The sequence below is a fragment of the Callithrix jacchus genome, chromosome 7 (genome assembly GCF_049354715.1).
Source record: "Callithrix jacchus isolate 240 chromosome 7, calJac240_pri, whole genome shotgun sequence".
NCBI classification, from domain to species: domain Eukaryota; kingdom Metazoa; phylum Chordata; class Mammalia; order Primates; family Cebidae; genus Callithrix; species Callithrix jacchus.
In genome coordinates this window covers 16,742,210-16,760,864 of record NC_133508.1, presented here as the reverse complement: position 1 = coordinate 16,760,864, position 18,655 = coordinate 16,742,210, and the positions used below count along the sequence as shown (strand labels likewise).

Sequence of the window (18,655 nt, the reverse complement as noted above, 5' to 3'; positions counted from 1 at the left end):
GCTCCCATGATTCAGCTACCTCACATGAGATCCCTCCCACAAAACATGGGAACTGTGAGAGCTACAATTCAAGATGAGATTTGGGTGGGAACACAGCCAACCATATCACCTAGAATAGTCAAGATATTCTTGAAGTAGTAAAAGGTGGAGGAATTGCCCTACTATGATGATTAATTTTACCTATCAACTTGAGTGGGCTAAAGGGTGACCAGATAGAGAGTAAAATATGATTTTTGAGTGTCTACATGAAGGTGTCTCTGAAAGAGATTAGCATTTGAATCAGTAGATTGAGTATAGAATATCACCCTCACCAATGCAAGTGAGCATCATTCAATCTTTTGAGGACTTAAAGAAGCAAAAAATCAAAGAAATGGTGAATTCACTTCCTCTGAGCTGGGACATCTGTGTCCTCCTGATGTCAGACATTGGTATTTCTGTTTCTTGAGCCCTTGGACTCAGGCTGAATTATACCATGAGCTTCCCTGGCTCTCCAGCTTGCAGATGGTAGATTGCAGGACTTCTCAGCCTCTGTAACTCATGAGCCAATTCTCATAATAAATATATATCTGTATTCTGTTTTTCTGAAGAAACCTGACAAAAACAACTATTTTATTTCAGAAGAATTACTGTACTAATTAGATATTGGTATTAACAATCTAGACTGCACATCGCCTTAAGAATACATGGGCAAATAGGTTGATGAACCAGAATAGATATACCAGATATCTCCATGCATTTGGGATCATTTTATTTTCCACAAGAGCACATGTCATTTCAATGGGGGAAATAAAGCCTTTTCAAGAATGGTGCTTAGAATAACCATCTCTCCATATATAAAAACTAATTTGAGGGGAATTATAGGCATAAATCTAAACATATAAAAATCTACCAGAAGAAAACCTAAGAAAATGTATTTACAATCAAGTATTGGCAAATATTTAGAAAATAAAAAGTATTAACCATAAAAAAGATTATTTATACCTCATTAAAATTAAAAATGTCTGTTGGTCAAAAAATGCCATTAGGAAATTAAATAGGGAAGTCCTTGACTGCAAGTGCTTTACTTGACTCTCAATGCACATATCTGGAAAATAACACATATCCAGAATATCTAAAGAACTCTTTCAAATCAAAAATAAAGAGATGAACAACTCAGATTTTTTAAAGGGGCAAAAGATTTGAACACACGTCACACAAAAAAAATATTGTACCAAAAGCCAATAAGCAAATGGAAGGCTCTCAAAATCATAAGTAGCTGGGGAAACGCAATTAAAAACAGTGAGATACTACTACACACTCAGTCGAATGGCTACAATTTAAAAGACTGGGAACACCCTATGTTTGTGAGGATGAAAAACAATTGCCATGATCACCCATTGTCAGTGGTAGTGTAAAAATGGAACAATCGCTCTCTTTTTCCGGCTGGAACCATGGAGGGTGTAGAAGAGAAGAAGAAGAAGGTTCCTGCTGTGCCGGAAACCCTTAAGAAAAAGCGAAGGAATTTCGCAGAGCTGAAGATCAAGCGCTTGAGAAAGAAATTTGCCCAAAAGATGCTTCGAAAGGCAAGGCGGAAGCTTATCTATGAAAAAGCGAAGCATTATCACAAGGAATATAGGCAGATGTACAGAACTGAAATTTGAATGGCGAGGATGGCAAGGAAAGCTGGCAACTTCTATGTCCCTGCAGAACCCAAACTGGCATTTGTCATCAGGATCAGAGGTATCAATGGTGTGAGCCCAAAGGTCCGAAAGGTGTTGCAGCTTCTTCGCCTTCGTCAAATCTTCAATGGAACCTTTGTGAAGCTCAACAAGGCTTCAATTAACATGCTGAGGATTGTAGAGCCATATATTGCATGGGGGTACCCAAATCTGAAGTCAGTAAATGAACTAATCTACAAACGTGGTTATGGCAAGATCAAAAAGAAGCGAATTGCTTTGACAGATAACACTCTGATTGCTCGATCTCTTGGAAAATATGGCATCATCTGCATGGAGGATCTGATTCATGAGATCTATACTGTTGGAAAACGCTTCAAAGAAGCAAATAACTTCCTGTGGCCCTTTAAATTATCTTCCCCACGGGGCGGAATGAAGAAAAAGACCACCCATTTTGTAGAAGGTGGAGATGCAGGCAACAGGGAGGATCAGATCAACAGGCTTATTAGAAGAATGAACTAAGGTGTCTTCCATGATTATTTTTCTAAGCTGGTCAGTTAATAAACAATATCTGCTCTCAATTGAAAAAAAAAAATGTAACAATCACTTTGGTAATTTTGTATAAAGTTAAACATTTAGCCACCCATATTCCCCCAATTTTACTCCTAGAAATTTAACCACAATAATAATAATAATCAGAGCAGCCTTATTCCTAATAACCAAAATCTAGAAACAACCTATCAAAGTTCAAATGGGAAAACATAGTGTGGTATGTTAGTATCATGGAATACTATTCAGCAATGAAAAATGTGAACAACTGAAATATGCAACAACGTGGACGAATCTCAAAATTATGAGCAAAAGAAGCAAGACACAAAAGAATAGATACTTCATGATTTCATTTATGATAATTTCTAGAACAGTTACATTTAACCTTTAATGATGGAAATCAGAGCACTGGTTGCTTCGCAGTTTCTGGGTCCAAAAAACTTAGGTTTGCAATTGTCTTGTCTGAGATGCTATTTTTTAAAAAGTTATACTGACTGGCCGGGAGTGGTGGCTCACGCCTGTAATCCCAGCACTTTGGAAGGCCGAGGCGGGTGGATCACGAGGTCAAGAGATTGAGACCATTCTGGTCAACTTGGAGAAACCCCATCCCTACTAAAAATACAAAAAAAATAGCTGAGCATGGTGGCACGTGCCTGTAATGCCAGCTACTTAGGAGGCTGAGGCAAGAGAATTGCCTGAACCCAGGAGGCGGAGGTTGCGGTGAGCTGAGATCGGGCCACTGCACTCCAGCCTGGGTAACAAGAGCGAAACTCTGTCTCGCTCTTGTTATAAAAAAAAAAGAAAAAAGTTATACAGACTGATTAATTTAATAACAGAAGTTTATGTCTCACAGTTCAGACCCTGCAGAGTCTAAGATCAAGGCTCCAACAGATTGATCTCTGGGGAGGGCTGGTTCTGTCTGCTTCAAAGACGGCACTTACCACATCCACCCACAGTGGAAGGGACAAACACTGCATTCTCACGTGAGGAAAGGGGGCAAAGTCATCTTTTTCAGCCCCTTTAATGCAGGCACTAATCCCACTCATTACAGCAGAACCTTCATGACTTTACCAGTTCCCAGACTCCACTTCTTAACATCACCATAAAAGTAATTACAAACAAATGAATGTTGAAAGGGTTTATTCAGACCACAGCAAAATCTCAATCTCACCAAAAAATATTTCCCAATCTTCCATCCCACCCATTCCTTTTTTTCCTTCCCGTCCCTTCTCCTCAGTTCATTTTATCATCATTGCAGTGTTTACAAAGGAATCCCTAGTTAATGCATAGAACAGTCATCTGCAAATTGGAGACATGTTTTCTGTACAATTTGGTCAATGAGTTTGCTACAGAGGAGAAGGAATTTTAGTATTTTTTAAAATGAGCTTCAAGACAGACCCCAAACTCACTTTGATTCACAAACCTTTTTGCAGTGTTTTCTGCACCAGGTTCCCTGGCACTTTTATTCTTTAAATAGTCTGTTCTCCCTCAGTAATCAAAAGTTGTTTCTTATACATTTTTCTTTCCCCTTTCTTCTTTCCTTCCCTGCTTCCTCCCTTTTCTCCTCCTCCTCCGCCTTTTTTAAGACCACTTTTCCACTGGAAGTGACACTGATCCCAGAGAAAGTGGCTGAGAAGTGGAGGGACAGAAGAATGTAACGAGCTAATAGGATAAAGCTGAGGGGAATTAAGTATGGAACCCTCCCCCACATTGAGGAGGAGGGGCTTGCTTTGGATAGAAACCCAACCTTTGGCATCCCCAAGGTAAGTATGACCTGGGCCCCCCCAGGGCACGCAGTCCAGCTTCAGAGCACTGCAGTCTCTGAAATCAGTCTGAGATGATCCCAGATTGCTACAGCTGACAGGTGCTTGGAAAAAGCACATGTAAAACCCTCCAAGAGGAAGATACCATCCTAGGCTTGAAATTATTTCTATAAACAATTGCAGAATTGCAACAACTGGCACAAACTAAACAATAGCTAAGCACCAAAGGAGGCACGACACCATGAAGGAACATGACCGGAAATGTTACACAACATATTGAGACCCAAAGGAGCCCCACAGATGTGAGCAGACACAGATTTTAAAATAAGAATGAATCAGTCAATCAAATAAAATGCACTTTGGTTCATTATAAGCAGCCCTTAATTAATTGACTTAGGAGGGCTCCTAAGAAAAATGAGAAGTGAGGCAAGAACCTGGAGGCCTTCTGTCTTCAAGGCCTGTTTCCGAGCCCTGAAGGGAGCACCCTTGGTAGGGTAGTCGTGATGGTGGTGGTATAGCCAAGCTGCTTGACTGTAAGCTTCGTGTCATCACCGATGGCCACAGCCAGGATTGCAGAGGGCAGGATTGGCATGTGGAATATCACATTGCCCACTCTCTTCTCTAGGTGATATGTCTGTGGTGTGTCTTATTCTCTGGATACAATTCAGGATTATTGACCCAGAATTTTAAACTTCAAGGGACTTGCTAGAACTTAGGGAATAAGACAGGGCATCCTTGACAATTTGGACAGATACATGATTTATAAAGATGGTTTTGGAGCTGGAATCATTCATAAGATAGGAGATCGGGCATCACTGAACTCTCAGACCCAGTTATATCACCATGAGCTCTAGTCACCAGAGTGTCAACATTGCCTGTTTGACGGTAGCTTCATGGTAACTGGGGTTGTCTTTCTTACTCAGCGTGTTTTTTCCAATATTTATCACATTGCCTGGTATTGAGTAGAGGCTCAATAAATGTTTGTTAAGTAAACAGTCACAAAATATTCAGAATTAGGTGAGGCAATTAGCATATTTTGATGTCAATTAAATTGAAATGTACTGAGATAAAGGTAATCTACACAAAGTCACTTAAGTCATGAAAAAAGTGGTCTGCTGGGACTCTCTATTTGCTAACCCAAGAGCAAGCCTGAGGGCAGGAACACCTGTTGCTCAGGTCCTCAGACAATTTCATAATTAATAATGATAGCTAATATTTACATAACATGACCATATACCAAGCACTATTATAAGAATTGTACATACATTAATTTTGAGGCCCACTACAATCTTATTTAGTAGTTATGAGAATCTCTATTTTACAATAGGAAAACAAGCACAGAGAGGCCAAATAGGCTAGGCATGGTGGCTCACTCCTATAATCCCAGCACTTTGGGAGGCCGAGGTGGATGGATTACCTGAGGCCAGAAGTTCAAGACCAGCCTGGCCAACATGGTGAAACCTCATCTCTACTAAAAATGCAAAAATTAGCTAGGGGTGGTGGGTGTCTGTAATTCCAGCTACTTGGGAGGCTGAGGCAGGAGGATCTCTTGAACCTGGGAGGCAGAGGTTGTAGTGAGCCAGTTGTGCAGCTGGACTCCAGCCTGGGAGGCAGAGCAAGACTGTCTCAAAATAAAAATTTTTTTAAAGGCTAAATAATTTTTTTCAGCTTCTGTAACTCCCAAAAGGGTTTAGCTGGGATTCAGATGCAGGCGGTCAGGCTCCCTAGCCTAAGCTATTAACTACCACCTCTAATTCCATGGAAAAATATAATGAGTTCAATCTCAGATTTCCTCTTTCTAGATGAGTCTCATTATACTGTGCTGTCTTCTTTCTAAATGCAGTCAGTTCAGCTGGGACTGTCTCGATTCTGAACTTGTTCTCTTTGCAAAAGCTTCATCTTAAATATTTTTATGTTTTCATAACTAGTTAAAAAGTTTCATCTTAAATATTTTTATGTTTTCATAACTAGTTAGAAGGTTAGCCATTCTGTTTATTTCTAAAAACATACAGAAAGGGTGAGGTATTGAGTCAAAGTATGCTCTTTCCTAAATGAGTTGATTTTTAATGAAAACTAATCAGTCCTATCTGTGATAAAACCTAGCCCAACGCTGTCAAAAGATACTCACCTGACAATGCCTTCTAACTGCCGGAAGTTTTACTTACAATGTGTAGGCTCAGGCCTACAATCCTACCTCTTTGTGAGGCAGAGTTAGGAGGATCCCTTGAGGTCAGGACCTCAAGATTAGCCTGGGCAACATTGTGAGAGTCCATTTCTCCAAACAACAACAACAAAAAAATTACTAGGGCCTGGAAGTATGCATCTGCAGTTCCAGCTCCTTGGGAGGCTGAGGGAGGAGGATCATTTGAGCCCAGGAATTTGAGGCTGCCATGGTCATGTCTATGCACTCAGCCTGAGTGAGAGCAAGACCCCATCTCTAAAAAGAAGAAGTTAATTAATCTTTTCCAAAGGGCTTATTTTTCAAAGGTATATGTTTATTGTCCTGTTATGAGACACCATGTTTGTGATAATGTGCCAGTTTGACTCTACTATTTTTGCACATGGCCTAGTGATTTTCAAACTATGGTTTCAGTGAAGAGTCTACTGACTAAACGGGCTGGCTTTCCTGTTTGAAGGTCTTTGGACTGTTTGTCAGAAAAGAAAACTTTTCTATTCTATGCCTACATATTTTTAATGGCATTTCTTTGCTATATCAGCATGCCTGTTTCAGGTAAGTATCAAATATATGCTTTATATCTGTGATGTGATAAAATCAATATGTATAAAGTCTTCTATTGTCAAATTTATTTAGACATCAATATTCTTTTTAGCCAGATATGTGAAAATTGGCATCTACTTAAGTCCAATACAGAGTATAAAGAGAATTCTCAGTGAACTAAAGCATCATTTACTAAAATTTAAACTGAAGGTGGAGAAGATAATATAGCATTTAGAAAAAGAACATTGCATTTTGCAGGCAACACAGAGTGAACCTAGTTGGAGAAATCTATGTTATTAAAAAAAAGACTGATGCAAAAGGAAAGCATTTTAGTGTATTGAGAAATACATTCTTTTATGGGATGAACTACCCCATTCATGCAAATGTAGTCTTGAACTCTATATGAAGGTGAACCTGAGGCCAAAGGCAGTGGCATTCATGGTACACAATTCACTCACATTTGGGCTAATATTGTACAATTGAAGGCTTTCATGGGCTCATCATATCTTGCCACCCAGTGCAGTTCCTGAAGGCCAGGATTGCTTTAAGTGCACGAAAAAAAAAAAAAAAAAAAATACCAAGCAGACCCTACTCTATTGGGCATTTGTTTTCTTTGTGCCTTTCTTTCAGCAGATGGCTTTTCCACAGAGAAAGTACCTTCAGTATAATAAACTGTGATGACCGTGCCCCAGATCTGCCATTCCCCTCCAAACCCACTCTCTCCATCCTCCACCATCTCGCTTCTTGCCTTGGGAGGTCAACCCATAAGGCCCCTAGCAACAGGTGCTCCTGCCCTCAGGCTTGCTCTTGGGTTAGCAAACAGAGAGCCCCAGCAGACCATCAAAGGATGAGAGGAAAGAGGATTTGGTTGCCTCAGGCTGGTCATGTCCCATTACATAAGGTCACAGTTCTCAAAACACATGATTTTCTCCTTCCAATTTCCAATACCACTATCTCCCCTCTTCTCTTGGGTCCAAAGGGCGGCCACACCTGGCATTAGCCCCAAGGCACTGCACTATTTAGAAATTTATCTCAGCTCCCTGGCTACCCCTTTCATGCAGTCCCTTACAAAACACCACTGCCCCCCCATGAATTATCTTGAGTCTGCCACCAGATTCTCTTTGGGCTTGACTGATAAAGTCAGCAGCATCTGAAAAAAGTTTTAAGCTCTTAAACATAATAAACAGCACTTAGAAATTGTGTTAAATGCTTCTGAAAATCAAGAATGGATAACTTTCCTTTTGCTTATACAACAAATAGCTAAAAATATTTTTAACTAAAATGACTACAGAACTTGCTAAATCCTTTCTTTATTCTTTACTGGACAATAAGCGTGATGCAAGATCAACCTCTGACTTAAGAGGCCATCCTGGCCGGGCGCGGTGGCTCAAGCCTGTAATCCCAGCACTTTGGGAGGCCGAGGCGGGTGGATCACGAGGTCAAGAGATCGAGACCATCCTGGTCAACATGGTGAAACCCCATCTCTACTAAAAATATTTTAAAAATTAGCTGGGCATGGTGGCACGTGCCTGTAATCCCAGCTACTCGGGAGGCTGAGGCAGGAGAATTGCCTGAACCCAGGAGGCGGAGGTTGCGGTGAGCCTAGATCGCGCCATTGCACTCTAGCCTGGGTAACAAGAGCGAAACTCCATCTCAAAACAAAACAAAAAAAGGCCATCCTTTCTTTTTTACATAGCACCTGTTATGTACCAGGCACTCTGTTAAGCATTGGATAAGAGACAATTGCAGCAATTGATAAGAGACTATCTCTGCCTTGAAGGAACTCACATGTACACACCGATTATTATAATGCTGTGTGACAAAGGTGATGGTAAGAGGAAGTGTGTTATAACTCAGCTTGGGATACAAGCAAAAGTTTCCAGCAAGAAGAGGGATTTTTTTTTTTTTTTCGAAACAATGAAAGAAACTGAACCCTTTTATAGCCTGGAGGGAAGAACAAATTTCTGGAAGAGATGCCAAAAAATAAAGTTAAGAGTAAACATGAAGTTAAGGTGATAGAAGCTAATTACGTGTCCGTTTTTTAAAAAGAAAAACTTAAACAAGAGACACCTTTTGTTTCCTTGGACGATACAAGGTTGAGTATTTTAAATTAAGAAAATCAGTTTCTGTGCTGTAATCCAGAAGGACTCTATCTCCACCCAAGGATTTATGATTACTCAGCCATCTGTGACCAACACTCCCCATAGAATTGTTCCAAATGTATTCTCCAAAGCTAAGGCTATGATGGAAAAAAAATCTGGCACCCTTGCAATAGGTGAACATCTGGATTCATTTTGAACAGATAAGATACCTGATACTTTACATTTTTAATGACCATAAGGAGGAATGTGGAAATACATTATTCTATTGTAATAAAGTAGAAAGAATTGATTAAATATATTGGAAGCATACTGAAAGTGGTTGGAATACCAAAAGGTCTACGAAATGGCAGAATACAATTTTGAAGATTTACTTTTTGAAAACTGTAGGCCACAGGGAAAATATATTGAATCCTAATAGTCAGTTGAATATAGGATTCATTGTCCCAAATTGTGTTTAAATTGGAAGATCAGTATTGTGCTGGAAACCCACAGGGCTGGTGTGTTGGCACAGGCGAGAATCTCCTGGTCTGCGGGCTGTAAAGACCGTGGGAAAAGCACAGCATCTGAGCCCGAGTGCTGGAGTATCCAGAAAAGTCCCCAGTGACCTCCCTTGGGTAGGAGGGGGAGTTCTCCAGCCCCTTGCCCTTCCCAGATGAGGCAGCACCCCACCCTGCCTCAGTTTGCCTTCCTTGGGCTACGCCCACTGTCCAACCAGTCCCATTGAGATGAACCTGGTACCTGGGTTAAAAATGCGGGGATCACTCGCCTTCTGCATCGCTCTCACTGGGAACTGCACTCCAGAGATTTTCCTATTCGGCCATCTTAGCAGAAGTCCTGATGCATCAGTCATTTTAACAATTTTTCTTAAAAATGCATTTCAAATTTGAGTGTAAGTTAGAGAATACATACATGATATGGCTGGCAATGAATGGAGCGGACCTTATTCCCAGAGAACAAAATATAATTACAGAAAAATTAATTCTAACTTTAAAGGCTACAGCTTTGATTACAGCCTTCCTTAGACCAAGGCACTAACAGAGAGAGGACAATCAGGAGCACTTGCAGGCAGTCCTGATCACTGGGAAAATCTATCCCAGTGTCTACTGTTTCCACAGCCGTTTGTGCTTCTCCAAATTCACTGCAGAGATGAATGTATTGATAGATGGAGATGTAGTTCTTAATCTTTTAGGCTCACACCAACCTCGACTGCTTTCTGTTACAGCAGCCTGGACTGAGTAAGACACCCATAAAATCAGAAGCCTGGACTAACAAGGTACCAGTTCTAAGCCGGGCACAGAGGTATCAGAGATGGGTATGTCTGAGGGCTTCACCTTAAGACACAGCCTAGTGTATACATAATAGGCAGATTCAGTAAAGCAAAGCAACTAGGCTGATGTGGAACACAGAGAAAAGGAACTTCATCCCTGCCTTTTGTGACTCCATTTCTTCACATCAGATAAGGCCATACAAACAATGGGATCCTCTGACCTTGAACCCATTGACTTATTCTAGAATTAGATACAAAGCCGAAACAAGAAGTAGAACGATACAAAAAGTTATCCTTACATATTGACAAAATTTAAAAGCCTGTGGAGGGAATATATAGAAACATCAGTGGAACAAATTGTGAGTAGAAAATATTCCCCAAATGGTGATTTCAGTAGCATTTCAAATCAATAAGGAAATCTTATTTAAGAAATATTATTAGCCAACTATTCAACCACTTGTTTTCGTTAAACATTTAAATATTCACACAAAAATGACAGTCTAGAAATGTACCTGGAAAAGTAGTGGACATAAAGGGGCCTGTCTTCCCAGGCCACAGGAATAAAAGCAGAGCAAGGCCTCTAACTCTACTCCTTCCCAAAATACTGGGACCCCACAAGGCCTTCTGGGCGGAGGGCTGGGAACTAGGGTGGTGGGGATAAGGGGAGAGAGGTCTCAGCAAGTGACAATAGCAGGACTGGAAATAAAAGGTTGGTCCTAAGTAATAAAGCAAATCTTGAGCCATTAGTGCCTGTCCCCCAAGAAGCAGATCAGCGAAGGGAGCTGCTCTGCCTTGCCACCGAGAAAGACGAACATCCCCTCCTTCCTCAAAATGTAACGAGATTATCTGCACATATTCCTTTATGTGAGTTTCTGTATGTTTCCCTCGTGAGCATTTATAAAAAGGCTCTTACTAGGTAAAGTATGTGAAGTTTTTAAAGTCTGTAATACATGTGTATATATATAACCGTGTGTGTATATATATAAAACCATAACTAAGATACTTTCTAGAAAGAGTATACCAATTTTTACTCCCACCAACAGTGTGTGAAGTGCTGCCAGTATTGAGTAGTATCTTTTTTTCAAAGTTTAGCAAATAGGTGAAGAATTGTATCTCGCTGTTATAAATTGTGTTTCCTTGTTGCTAATGACATTGAAATTGCTTTCAACTCTCAGTTGTCTGTGATTGTCCTGGTGTGTGTGCATGTGTTCACCTATGTGTATTGTGTGCATGCGTGTGTGTATGCAGTGCTTTAGACTGCTGTCCTTTTAAATTGGCTATGTCAGTCTAATTTCATCTCTCTGCATACCAATGTAGCGTCATACTCACTATAATGGAACTTGGTCATATGATTGCCCAACATGCGACTTCTAACTGTCAGATGGAGGTTTTAGACTGTGCAGAATTTTTTGGTTGATGGGGGAAAATTATAAATATTTGTTCTTTTCTAAATCTTTCCCAATGCCTAAGCGACTTGTGGAGAAATGCCCTAGATTTGGTTTAAGGTAGCTAGACTTATAGATATTTTAGATTAAATATACAAAATATATTTATTCAATCGGGGTGGTACCCCGAATTGTATAGCACTTGTATAGCATGTTTTCCTTCCCTTTCAAGTCCCGGTATGGGAGCAAACTAATTATTCTGAACAATGAATAGTACTAGTACCATTTTTTTTTATCATTTATGTCTTGATTCAATACATCTTTTAAAATCATACTTTTTTTTCTTGTAAGGGATTCATTTGGCAAGAGAATTTTCTTAATCACATCATGCTTCTTAACAACTCAAAGAGATATTTTAAGATGCTTCAATATCTTTCAAATGTTCCCTCCCATTTTTATTTTTAAATCCTTAAATTTCTACTTAGCACAAAGTTTTTCCTTACAACTATTTCTTTTTCAGAATGAATAATAATTCACTGTCAGCATATTAATGTATTACTAGTGCAGATCATTTAAAAGCAATTATTGTAGTCAAAGTAATAGTCCTCGGTTTACAATAACTTGGCCACTTATTACCTCTTGACCCTTTCATTTGTTGAGCAACTACTATAAGTTGACACTATGCTCTGTGGTCATGAATGTGAACAAGACAAAGGCTCAACCATTAAAGTGTTTATAATTAGGATTGCCAGCTTTAGCAAATAAACATATTAAATTTCCACTTAATGTGAATTCTAGATAAGAAATTTTTAGTGCCGGCATGTCTCAAATACTTTATGGGATTTCGTTATTCTAAAAAACGTTTACTTCATCTGAAATTCAGATTTAACAGGCATTTTGTATTTTTCTATAAATTTAGTTATGACCTAATAGAAGAGTAATAAAAACCATGATGCATTTAATAAACATAAAAGTAGGAGCTTGGGCCGGGCACAGTGACTCACACCTGTAATCCCAGCACTTTGGGAGGCCCAGGCAAGCAGATTGCGTGAGGTCAAGAGTTTGAGACCAGCCTGGCCAACATGGTGAAACCCCGTGTCTACTAAAAATACAAAAATTAGCTGGGCGTGGTGGCGCACGCCTGTAATCCCAACTACGCAGGAGGCTGAGGCAGGAAAATCGCTTGAACCAGGGAGGTGGAGGTTGCAGTGAGTCAAGATCACGCCACTGCACTCCAGCCTCGGTGACAGACTGAGTCTCCATTTCAAGCAATCAATGATCATCAATAAAATAGGAGTTTAATCATGCTGTGCAAATTGAGAAGTGGAAGATCAGAGAAGGATTTATTAAAGAGTTGTTTCTGAACTAGGTTTCAAGCAAGCAAGTTATATTCAGACAGCTGGTAACCACTCGTGTTCCAGAAAAGGGGAAAGGCAGAAGTAATGATGGATGCAAGAAAAGAGCCACATTTAGCCTAATAATTGTGGTCCATTTGGGCTGGCAAATAAGTTTATAATGGGATATATAAAACAAGCGGTACTGTAAACAATGTAAGTCCAAAGTGATAAAGTATGAAAACTATGCACCACATTATACGTCTAGTATATTAATTGTAAATCCAAGGGTACAATAGTTCAACAACAGTATAGGTCGGTGATGTGATTTCTGTCTAGAAAAGACAGCTATTTATATCAAGAGTTCTAGCCCCCTCTACTGGTTAGAAGGCAAAAAATCCTCCGTTGATACCAAAATGGAATCGTTGGACAGCCTGGATATTTCATCATAAACCATTTAGTAATATTGGCAGTTTCTTGGAATGTCTTATTTTAAGCTGCACAAGTATTTTTATAAATTCTTCAATTCAGAAACGAATTAATAACACAAAACCCTCCAATAGTTGCGGGATTTGTTTAAAGTCATTAAATGGAAATTGTTTGTTCAAATGAAGCTCACTACAGTACTTTCTGTCCTCACCAAGATTCGGGGTTTTTTTTTTTTTCTGTCTAATCTGACCGAAAGTTCCCAGATGGCAAACACTAAGTCTGTTATAAAATAATTTTAATACATTTTATAATATACGATTACCTATAAGAGAACTTTGTATAAATAAGACTCACTCTGTAAGCCTATAAAAACACTGCTTGCATCTCAAACCCATCGAAATGAGCACCGCAAGGGCAGCTTAGTGATCTTCGGTTGAAACAATGGGCCCCAAGTGGTTCTTACTGGGCCAGTTTGGAAGCGCTTCTGCAAAGCAGATATTCTTCAGTAAACTCAACTTCTTCAGCTGCTAACTTGTTGCTGAACAGCTAATTGACTCCAGGGTACCCGAAATTAATTAGTGCCACCTGTTTAACAAAAGCAAATCACTCCCTATTGTCGGTTAGATCAACTCTAAAATCTCTCTCTGGCAGGAATTTAATCTCTCCGCCAGCTGGTCTTGATTCACTTGCTCACATTCCTCTTCAAAGCCTGGACTCCAGCGAGGGTTCCTCTTCATTGGTCTCCGCTCTGCCTTGAGTCTCCCTGCAAAATAATAATAATAATAATCACTCTTGCAGGAAAATGTAACTTCTCTCTTTTCAGGGTCTACTTCAAGTCTCAGCATCTACTGTGCAGTGCAGCTACCACCTATGGTGTTTTAACTCTCCAAATCCTACAGGTTCATTATGTTTCAGACTTGCTCCTATATGCCATGTTGTATTTACCGGTTTCTTGTCAATTTCTGAGCCAATACATGGGTAGGTCCCTCTGGCGGGTTAATAATTTGGTACCTTTCTAATTCATGTTAGTTACATGTTAATTTGGAAGAGATTCACGTGGTATGAGGAGACACACAGAGTGGGGACCACAGAGCTCAATCACAACCCTACTGTTTCCAAGACCTTCCTACTTCGCTCCCTAAAACACAAGCCCTGCGGTATGGCATGTCACTAGGGGTCTCACCATCTTCTTCCTCATCCTCAAGAAGCTACCTGAAAACATTCATTCCAAGCATACATAGTGCATACCCTCAGAAATGATTTGTTTATAGGATCTTCTCAGTCTTATCATTTTCCTACTGATATTTAGCATGCCCTCCAGACTGAGACAGAGCAGGTGCCTGGCTAGCCTACTCTTTGGCCAGCTCTGTATATATTAGAGTTGTCCCTGGCTCCTCAGCTATAATGTTTAGACATTTTATTTTATCTTCTGTATGTCCAATGGGATCTGTCATAATTCAATGTACACTAAAACTCTCTTTTTCTGTTGCTTTTCTTCAACTTTTAAGTTCAGGGGTACATGTGCAGGTTTGTTACATAGATAAACATGTGCCGTGGTGGTTTGCTGCACAGATTATCCCATCATCTAGGTATTAAGCCCAGCATCCATTAGCTATTCTTTCTGATTCTCTTCCTCTCTCCACCCCTCAACAGGCCCCACTGTGTGTTGTTCCCTGCCATGTGTGCATCTGTTCTTGTGTTTCAAGTCCCACTGATGAGTGGCAACATGTGGTGTTTGTTTTTCGATCCCTGCATTAGTTTGCTGAGGATAATGGCTTCCAGCTCCATCCATGTCCATGCAAAGGACATGATCTCATTCCTTTTTATGGCTGTGCAGTATTCCATGGTATAAATGTACCACGTTTTCTTTATCCAGTCTACCATTGATGGGCATTTAGGTTGATTTCATGTCTTTGCTATTGTGAATATCGCTGCAGTGAACATACATGTACATGAATCGTTATAACAGAATGATTTATATTCCTTAGGGTACATACCCAGTAATGGAATTGGCTGGGTCAAATGGTATTTTTGCCTCTACGTATTTGAGGAATCACCACACTGTCTTCCATAATGGTTGAACTAATTTACACTCTCACCAACAGTATAAAAGTGTTCCTTTTTCTCCATAACCTTACCAGCATGTGCTGGTTTTGACTTTTTAATGGTAGTGATTCTGACTGGCGTGAGATGGTATCTCATTGTGGTTTGATTTGCATTTCTCTAATAATCAGAGACGTTGAGCTGTTTTCCATAGGCAAAACTCTTAATAAATACTTGAAAAGTTGATAATTATCATGAACAGTCATCATTATACTGCTGTCTACCATGGTTTAAAAGTATTAAAGAGGTTATATCAGCATTTTGATATTTGTTTAAGTTTTCAGGCTGCAAAAGTATAGTTCTTTAAAATATATGTATTACTTCAATAGAAGAATGCCTTACATAACATAGTTATTTCAGCAATTCCAAACAACCTAAGAATTTCGTTTCTAGCAATATGGCTGACAAATTAACCCAAAAATATCAACACGATATCAAGCATTAGAAAAGCTAAATAAAAGTTAGCAAACATTCTTCTGGGGCACAATACTTAAAAATACATCAGAGAAAGAGGATATTATCTAAAATGTCAGGCATATTTGACAAAGAACCAAACATAAAATTGGAATATTAATTAGAAAATAAATTTACTTGTTACAGCAAAAACCCCCTAAATATTCAACCTCTAAGACTATTCACTTCTTCGACATGAAGTCTGTGTCTGCAATTATGTCTCAGCCATTGTGATCCAGAACATCAAGCTATTTTATGTATGTTACATTCAGGATTGCATTTCAGCAGGACACTGCATAGTACATGAGACATGGCATATACCCAGTAACTGTTTGTTACATTATTTGAGATAAACAAACCACCTTAGACTAAGTACTCTGATTTTTAATAAGCATCAATTCTATGTGAGAGCATCTGTTATCTATTAAAAACAGAGCAGAATATATATATATACACACACACATATGTATATATACACACACAATTTATCTGATGAAGTTGCACACTAGATATACAAGTTGTTCATTGCTGCAAATGCTGTGGCTTTAAGCAATATTCATTTGTTATATCGCAGTCGGGTAAGTAAGAAGTCAGGGATGACATAACTCGTGCATGCTTGGATTGTTTTCATAGGGTCTCCCAGTACTGAAACCAGGGTATCAGCAGATTGGTCTGTTATTTGGAGGATATGGAAGAATCCACATCCAAACTCATCCAGATTGTTTGCAGAAGTGGAGGTCCCCATTCCCTTGCTGGCTATCAGCTGGGAGCCACTCTCTGCTCCTAGAGGCCACCTGCATTCCTTGGCCTCTAGGAGCTGGGAGTGGGCCCATCCACCTTCAAAACCAGCAATGAAGCATCGGATTCCCTCCCAAGCTTTGGATCTCTGATTCCTTCCACCATTCCATTAAAACCTGGCTTTTAAAAGGGTTCATGTAATTAGATTATCTCCTTTTTGTCATATGATCTCCTTTTTTGCCATGTAATACAGTCTATAATTATGGGAGTGTTATCTCATCATATGCAAAGTTTCCACTGCACTCAAATGGAATAGCATTACACAAAGGTGAGAGCTCTTTGGGTCTTCTATAGAATTCCGCCTGCTGCTTGTCAAGAGTGTTACTTAGTTGGTAGTTATGCTATACATTAAAAGAAGATAGAATATATACTTATTAATTTAACAAACATCTATAGCACTCCATGTACCAGATGCTATTACTACAAAGATTATTATTATTATTTTTAAAGATGGGGTTTCACCATGATGGCCAGGCTGGTCTTGAACTCCTGACCTCAGGTGATCCACCCACCTCAGCCTGCCAAAGTGCTAGGATTACAGTTACTACAAAGACTAATAAACCATAGTCCCTGCTTTTAAGGAGATTGACTTGTAAGTACGTCTTTACTGTGGTGAATGCAAGAATGGAGAACTCTTGAAGGCATAAGAGATGGGTCTGAAACTTGACATGGGTAGTAGCACAAGATGAAATCTAAGCAGCATAAAAGATGGCAGAGGGCCTTGCATAGCATGCTAAGGGATTTGGTTGTGTTCTGCAGTTGATATAGAGCCCTTGGTATCAAGCAAGAAAATGGCATGAGATTCCTGCAAACAGCAGCCGTCCAGACATTGACAGTGTCACTAGCAATAAATAGTATAATACCAGCTTCAGCACATGCAGGCTGACTCACTATTGTCCTTCCTGCTTTGGGGAGAAGCAAATTCTAATGACCTAGTGGTCAAAAATATTAGTGCAATTTTCAAAAGAACTTAATTTATAACTTGACCATCGCCTAGGCACTGAGAAAATCTGACTCACCCTGGCATCTCCTGTGTCAATATTCTGTGACAAATTTCTAATTCACCATAATCTACTATGTCATCCTTCCAAATTTCATGACTTTCCCACCCACCCTCTGCCAGGCTTTTCAACTACCCACAAAAAAAAAAAAAAGATCTTTTTTTTAATAGACTGGAGTTGAAGTTTTGCACACATTAAAAAAAAAAAAAGAAGCTGCACATTTTTTACCTGCTGTTGCTTCCTGAGAAAAGGTTACAGGAATCTCAAGTAAATTTTAATGAGTTGGCTTCTTGGGTCTCGGAAGTGATTTATGTAGGGAAGCATTTGAGATTTTGTAGTAAGTGCATGGTTGACATGAGTTATCACGTAGGTGTACAGCATTCCACATACATAGTCCTTTTAAAGAGTATCCAAGTTACAGAAACAGAATAATTTTTAAATGTCACTGTTGGATCTCTGCTAACTACAAAGAACTAAAGTATTTAGAAAATCAAATTGCTGTCTCCCAGAAGTGACTCATTATTAACTTCTTGTCAGTGGAATATATTGTTTAAAAAAATAATAAATGTGGAGGAGGAACGACTATTTCCTGATTAAGAGGAGAAAAAAAAATTAAGTAACTCCTTTTGCCTGACTTTCCCTACTCGTGCGTCCATCCTGTTCTCCCTCCTGTTAGCAGACATGTGTATGACTCATGAGATTCTATTTGAAGTTTCAGCTCCGCTACTGTCCTCCCAGAGTAGCATTTTCTGGCAAAATCTATGAGGTAATGAAATGGAGAAGCCTGAGCTTTCAAGATTCCTGACTACCAAGAAGACAGAGCAATATTTTTAAACTGGAAGGCTCAACAATCAAAATAGTAATATTTAAAGGAACATAAGGTCATCTCCCCTAAATATACTATTTTAAAAATCCATACCATGATAAGGTAATGAGAAGTTTTAGGGCTTCTATAAGTTAACTTCTGAAACATCTAAATTTCTCAAAAAGAACTTTGTTTTAGTCAATCAGAAAATGTTTCTGAACACCTGCTATGTTCAGGCAGGATACCCTGCATGGGAAATACAATATTGAATGAAGCACCTTGTCAAATTCTA

At 39.3% G+C, this 18,655-nt stretch overlaps 1 pseudogene across 1 annotated transcript; it reads left to right on the top strand.

Annotated features, from left to right (window-relative positions):
- Positions 1-1,410: 1,410 nt before the first annotated feature.
- On the top strand, positions 1,411-2,244 carry LOC100405869 (large ribosomal subunit protein uL30 pseudogene; annotated as a pseudogene). The gene has a single exon (XR_013520421.1). The product of XR_013520421.1 is annotated as a large ribosomal subunit protein uL30 pseudogene (transcript).
- Positions 2,245-18,655: the final 16,411 nt, after the last annotated feature.